Genomic DNA, 6,854 nt, shown 5'->3' on the forward strand with positions numbered 1-6,854 from the left:
TTTCATCTTCTAAGTTGTTTTATTTGTGCACTTTCTCACTGTGATTAAAAATATACATATACATCACATGCGGCAAACAGTCTCATAAAATGAGGCCCAGCTTTCAATTGCCTTGGCAGGGCATAAAGGAAGATGAAAAGCAAACTTGAGAGTTAAAGATGTGATATCAAGAAATTCAAGTCATTTTAAAAGGTGTAACATCATTAGAATTTGAATAGAATTCTAGGTTTGCCCCAAATGTAGCTAACATGTGCTGGCAGTGGACAAATCCAATAGGTTTATCAGTAGAAATGAGAGGCATAAATCATTAAAATGGTTTCATAGTGGCCTACCGAGATTGTTCAGTAATTAAGAGTACAAGCAGGTCTTACAGAGGACCCAGACTAAGTTTCAGTACCCACATGGTAGCTAACAACTATCTATAACTCCAGCTCTATATGATCCAGTGCTATCTTTCAGCTTCTTCAAGGGATATATGTGTGGTGTACAATCATATTTATAAGCAGTCCACTCTTATACACAAAATTAAAATTAACAAAAATCTCAAAAATATTTAAAGCCTTAAGTTAAATATAAAATTTCTATGAAAATTTAAGCCATAACGTCTATATTATGTTTACATTTGCCAATTATTTTTAGCAAATATAGATAGATTGGATTATTTGACTTTAGAAGTAAATTTTTACTTTTAATCAAAATCCCAAATCGAAAATACATAATTATCCTCCTACTCTGCTAACTAAGACAAATGTTCAATTTAAATGAGGAAAATAGTTGGTGATACTTATTAGGAAGAATATTTTGACGTAGTTCCATTTCATGTCTCAAGGAATTGGTTTCCATAAATTTCACGTGTTTCTTCCAGTTCTACTATACTTCTCTTATCTAAAAAAAAGTACCTTGCCCGGCATTCCAAAGAAACACAGTGTACTTTGGGCCTAGAGTGTAGGAAAGTCCACCTGGGGTTGGGAGGAGTTCAAAACAGAAACAGAAACTGGAAGGGAACAGGGAACCAAAACAAGCACATGGAAAAAAATGTAAGTATCCATGCAAGAAAAGTGACTCTGGGAAAAGTAGGATATGCCATCCATCAGTGGTGCTCTCAGGGATGAGACATGCAATTATTTCATGCTTCATTGGGAAACATTTTTAAATGTTGCCAATCATAGTTGTAAAACAGCATGGATTTAATATGTAGTTCTATTTCAGAGATAGTCAAGAGACAGTTGTCTGATGATCTTAATGATGTAGAGGGATTTGTATGTCAAAAAGCTAAAATTTCAAACCATAAATCACAATGGTTTTGGCAAGGGTTTGGATGTATGCATTTCTGTTTGGAGATGAAGGAGAGAGGACAAGCCCAGAGAGCTTGAAGATGCAATTAAAGGGCAGAATGGGTGACACAGATGGTGTTACAGAGAAAAGGGAATAGTGGGGTAGAATGGGGAACAGACAGGGATGTGATGGCATGGCCACACTTTCTGGCACTCTGGATTGTTCTTCTTTCTGAAGCAGCCCTGGCTTAAATGTCTGGCTGAGTTTTAATTATCACTAAAGTTAGAGTCCAACACAGGCCTCAAAAGAGGAAATCATACTAAGGTCTCAATTTGTGCCTGGATAGTTCTCCCTGGCCTTTACTGGCATCCCCAGGAAAATGTACAGTCAGATATATAGAAATTTTATGTTCTTAGGTACTAACATTCATCTATGGGCTAATGTTTAAGTAAACATCATGTTACAATGTTAACAAAAGAATCTTTTTTTGGTAATATTCATTGAGTCTTCATTGACCTTCCAATAATACTAAATACTGCATAATTGTCCTAAAAGAATTAATCATTTCTTTATTACTAGTTAGGAATTATTTCCCCAAATGTCAAAGCTTGCCTTCCAATAACTCACTTCTGCCTTTCATAGAGGCTTGGTTGTATGCCCAAGCCTTCTCGTCGACCTCAGCAGAATCACTTGGCTGTAACGCAGGCTGTCCTTGAAGACCACCTGGGAGCATGACTGTGCCCAGTGCGGCAGCCTGTCAGGAACAGGCGACTGCCAGCACAGAACAGGGAACACCTGTGTCTCACAGTCTGCACTGGCCACGCTTTCCTGCTCAAGTGTCTTTTAAAACACAGGTCAAGTTTTTTCCTGGTGTAGTGTGATATTTCTCAGCTCTCCACTATACTCTAAAGACTTAATAAAGATTTAGGAAATGGATGAAGGAAATCAGACATTAGTAATGCTTCCTTCAATTCTCATAGTGTCAATTATGGAAGCATTACCTTATTCTCTGACCATTCAACCACATACAATACCAACACTGATATACAGTTTCACACACACACACACACACACACACACACACACACACACACAGGAGAGAATACACAGCAACTAAGATACCCCTCATATAAACAGACTATTACTTTGAAACATGCAATGCAATTGAGTTAGTTCAAAGTAACTAGTTTCATGAGAATTTAGTTTCAGCCTCTGGCCATGAACTAGACACTGGAGGACCAGGGAAGCCCTTTGAAAGGTTTGAAACATATTCGGTACATTTAGTAAAATACGGAACAGGCAGATGCCCAAATCTGTGAAGCTCCCTTCTTTTTTTAAATTTTTATTTGATTTGTATTTTAACAACCTTTTTTCTGTTTATTTTGAGAGTTTCCTACATGGATTTAATGGAGTAATATCACATCACCCCTCCCCCGATCCTTTCCTCCAAGTTTTCTGATCTCTGCTTCAACATGTCTCTGCAAACTTCATGGATTTTTGTTTGGTTGGCTTTGTTTTGTTTTGTTTTGTTTCGTTTTACCAGAAGGTAAAACATAAAGGCACCAGAAGGCTGATGGGGACGGGGAGGGGGGCACATCACTGGTCTTACCTACTACAAGATCCTGAGAAATGTAAAATCAACTTTAGATGTGTTTACTGTTACAGGAATAGCACAACTGTGTGGCATAACAATGCACTCTCTGATTGGATTTGAGGTCTGCACCTCAGGAGGGAGGGAATTCCATATTCTTGCCCTTAACGCTCAGTACACACGGACTTCTTTTAATCTTAGAGAAACTTCTTTTTCCAGTAGATTGCAACACCAAAGCATAATTACTTAAAGTACTCAGAGTAAGTACTTTATGCTTAGCCCTTAACAGGAAGGACATTTTATCAATTCTAATCTTTCCATATCCTGTGATGCTCCAGAAACATCACAGAAGAGAAGGTAAAAAAGATTGTAAGAACAAGAATATGGGGGAAATGCTTTAAAATACTATTTTTTAGATGCTATCACCTCATGAACTCACAGCTGTTGGGGCTACCTGCTCAAGATCAAGACAGGAAAACTCCAGCATAGCTGACATACAGGGTTTCCAGGCTCCACCTCAGACTGAGGGGCTCTTGGCAGTTAATAGTTGCTGAAGGAGGGAGAGGTTGGGTTCACTGGTATGTTTCACATGTTCATATGGACAGCCCCACACCACTCTCTCACTAGACTTACTGACATATACAAAAGGCACTTACTTTGCTTTTCAAATCATACACTTAGAAAATCTTCCAAGCAAGGCCTTCTCCTTATACTAAAAAAATTAAACCTAAACACTGCCTAAAAGATAATTACCTTATGTTTATGGTTAATTTCAGACAACCGTGGTTGCTGTTTCATCAAAGGTAAAATCCGTACAATTTTTGTATTAATCTGAGACCCTCTATATGACCATAAGTTGATTTCCAGCATTCTTTTTGCATGCACATCATGAGGAGATCTTGTTGATGTCTCTTAAACAGGGAGCTTATGAACTGTGTCAAGGGTCACCAGTGTTTCATCACTGTTAAGTAAATACTGCTTTGTTATTGGATTGTGTGCTTTTTTTTTTATATTCCTACATCTATTTTGTGAAGACCAAGACCGGAGTTGCAATTTGGAAGGAGGAAGGGCATGTAGGAATGAGAGAAAAGAAGGAAGGAAGAAATGAAGAAAGGAAGGAAGGAAGGAAGGAAGAAAGGAAGGAAGGAAGGAAGGAAGGAAGGAGGGAGGGAGGGAGGGAGGGAGGGAGGGAGGGAAGGAGAGAAGGAGGGAGGGAGGGAAGAAAATAAGAAGAAAGGAAAGAAAACATTTAAAAAACAAAGGCCTCAGTTCTAATGTGTTTACCACCTACTGATAACTGAACAAGTCACATAAAACTCAACAGTCTATTAAATAAAGATGGCTGATAAAACTGCAGATTAGATTTCTTGAGGTTGAGGAAAAAAAACAGTTCTTGAGCACTTATTATGTATTATTGCCTGTTTAAGCTCTTAGCCCAGTCCTTTCAGGTAGTCGGAAAGTTAAGTCCCATTATTGTCTTCATTTTACGAAAGAATAAAATGAGGCTCCCAAAGTAAAGTGGCCTGCCTCAGGATGCTAAAGGCACCCCCAAAAAGAAACAAAACAACAACAACAAAACAGATATACAGAATCACGGGCAGGGGATCAGCTTCCTGTGCAAAGCCTGGGAGTGAGGTTAGCCTATCAGGCTTCCCTGTTGTCGGTAAAAATGATATAGGATGATTGACCGCTTACTCTCCCCTCCTAGAAAATGTTTATTGAGGCATAGCCCCCTCTTTATTGATTGTAACCAGAAAACAAAAGTTTCACCAGGCACTGTGAAAGGTAGCCCACTGTGCTCATTGTCCGTTTAAGACACAGTGAATGAAGAACTATAATCTAAGTAAGAAATATGGGTGCAATCCTACAGAGAATATTCTTCCATATTCTCAGCCTCCTATTTTTATGCCTGTGGGTAGGAATGATTGAAATACCTGATAGAGGAACGGAAGCTCCAAAGGTAGAAGAAAGATTATTTATTTGGGGATTAATAAGGTAAATGACAATACCTATTATAAGTAAAAATGATAGGATTCCTATATAAATTTCTCTACCTAGTCATTCTGTTTTCCCTTTCAGTCTTCCTAGCTATTACAGCATCCTATAAAGCCCTCTGGGTAGCTGGAGTTAGATTCTACTCTTGTGGCAGCCAGAGAGAGGATTTGGCTTCAGTATCTGAAGCCTTTTTAGAACACACTCAGAAAATAATATAAAATAGAGTGAAAGGCATAAGAACCATAGAATAAGAATGTGCCTAGTGTCTGTAGCACTGACCTTAATGGCCTCCAAGACTCTGAATCATGTATTCATTTCTCTTCTGTGAACTCTCAAGACCAGACATTTGACTTCTTGAATATTTCTCCAGACCTCTCCTAAACAGCTCTCCTCTCTTGCCCCCACAGCCTAATAATTTACCAGATTCTTTGTGAATCAAAGGTTCCTGAATAGTGTTGCACTTCCCTGTAAACTATTTTAATAGCCCTGGGCCAACTGTTATAGGGAGATAGTAAGCGGGGAGACATGTTAATCAAAATCTGTTTTGAGATACAAACCCTAAAGAAGAAATGTTCGTTTTTGAGCTTTCTTTGAAATTTTTACACATATAAAGATATCTCTGTCGAGCCCCTGTTGAGTTTAATATCTTATCTACAATGTTTTACTCACTAAGAATCAGAGACTTGGTATATCCCTATAAACATCCAATGAGCCTATACAGAAATAGGAGCATATTTATAATCTTCATACATTGTTTTAGGTCAAAGGAAAAGTATTGTTTGACACACTATATATATATATATATATATATATATATATATATATATATAAAAGCTTATATATTGAGAAGCTTAATACCTTTGATAGTATGTCTTAGCATTAAAAACTTCAAAATCATGAACTCTATAGATAATTGTATATAAGCAATTTTAAGAGAATTCAGGAAGGCCAACCAAAAAGTACTGTGAGCATGGCTCTGGAAGGTCTACCCCATTCCCTCCACTCAATTAAAAACTGTTAGATTACATTCCTAAAGCTAGCCACCAAGGTCTACACCTTTATTTGGACACTTCCTCTTTCTGAGGCTAACCACCAAAGTGTAGATATCAAAGTATCGATGGCCAACAATCAAATACCTCCTCACCTAATTGACAAGCCCAATCAAAATTAAATACCTCATCCTCACACAGGGTTTTCCATTTTACCTATATAAACTGCCATTTACCTAGGGGACACATCTATTTCTTCATCCTCATCCTCACACAGGGTTTTCCATTTTACCTATATAAACTGCCATTTACCTAGGGGACACATCTATTTCTTCTTTATCTAGAGGCAGTCTTTTGTCCCATTAACTTCCTGGACAAATACCTCCTCTCCCCTCTCCCTCTATTCCTGTTCCTATCCCTTATCCATGTCCTCTGTCCCTCTGGTACAAATACCCTTCCACTCTGCTAAGAATTTGGTCTTTATTTGGGGGTCCTGATCTGATACTTTGCCTTTCACTGTATACTCATAATGTGTGTGTGTGTGTGTGTGTGTGTGTGTGTGTGTACCTTGGCTGAGGTGTAGCTCAGTGGTAAAGTAGCTATCTAGCAAGTACTAGCAAGCTCCTAGTTTCCATCCAAAACACAGAAAAAAAAATCAGATGTAGCTATATTAATCATTACTCCTTTATACTCCCTCTTTTAAAAATATAATGATTAAGGCAGCTTAAAACTAATCCCTTTTCACTGATCTTGGCAGAGGATTTTTAACAAGTAATTCTATTTAAATTACTATAAAGAATTAATCCTTTTTATTGCTTAAGGCAAAAAGGAAATCAGAGAAAAACAAAGACTACACTGGGGTTGAGATAGCTGCATTGAATTCTTTCTTTCTTAATTGAAAAAAATGAATGGGGTATTTTATATTATAAGTAAACCCTTCCTCTACACTTATTTGGCTTCCTTCTTAGTGAATACTAGTTATACATTCCATGGGACATTTAAAA

This window comes from Apodemus sylvaticus, chromosome 2, assembly GCF_947179515.1.
Source record: "Apodemus sylvaticus chromosome 2, mApoSyl1.1, whole genome shotgun sequence".
Lineage (NCBI taxonomy): Eukaryota > Metazoa > Chordata > Mammalia > Rodentia > Muridae > Apodemus > Apodemus sylvaticus.